Source organism: Chrysochloris asiatica, unplaced genomic scaffold (genome assembly GCF_000296735.1).
Source record: "Chrysochloris asiatica unplaced genomic scaffold, ChrAsi1.0 scaffold00169, whole genome shotgun sequence".
Taxonomy (NCBI): Eukaryota; Metazoa; Chordata; class Mammalia; order Afrosoricida; family Chrysochloridae; genus Chrysochloris; species Chrysochloris asiatica.
In genome coordinates, this window is record NW_006408687.1 from 3,112,320 (window position 1) to 3,113,222 (window position 903).

Below are 903 nucleotides of genomic sequence, written 5' to 3' on the forward strand. Positions count from 1 at the left end.
TGTTTCTCTTAATTTTGAGTTGTGCCCCATCAGCAAATGAAGGTCCCAATGGCTTTACTCCCACAGGCTTTACTCCAATCATGTCATCATGGTCATCTCTACTTTGAGAAGACAGCTCCACCCCCATCATATTTTGAGTGTCTTCCAACCTGAGGGACTCATGTTCCGGTACTATATCTGACAGTGTTTCTCTGTCATTCATAAGGTTTTCAGTGACTAAATATTCAGAAGTATAAATATTCAGTGACTAAATATTCGTCACTCCTTCTTCCGAGTTTGTCTTTGTCTGTAAGCTCATCTGAAATCTGTCCACCATGGATGACCCTGCTGATATTTAAAATACCCTTGGCATAGCTTCCAGGATCACAGCCACCACAGTACGACAAACTGACAGATGAGTGGTGGTGCCATGTATTAGAACTCTTAAATTTGTCCCTATTTTTTCATTGATGATCTTTAATGTTGTGCGGTTTACATTTAGGTATTTAATCCATGTTGAATTTGATTTTGTATATGGTGTGACATATCGGTCTTGTTTAATTCTTTTGCAAATGGATTTCTAGTTTTCCCAGTACCATTTCTTGAAGAGACTATCTCTTTTCTATTTAATATATTTTGGTCCTTTGTAAAAGATAAGTTGACTGTATGTGGACGGATCTACTTCTGGGTTCTCAATTCTGTTCCATGATCTATTTATCTTTCAATGTACCAATACCACATCATTTTGACAACTGTGACCAAGTAGTAAATTTTGAAATCAGGGAGTGAGTGGCCTTTAACTTTGTTCTTCTTAAGCAGAGCTTTGCTTACCTGAGGTTTCTGTCCTTTCCATATAAAGTCCATGATCATTTTATCTATCTCTTTAAAGAATGTTGTTGGAATCCTGACTGTGTTTGCATTGTA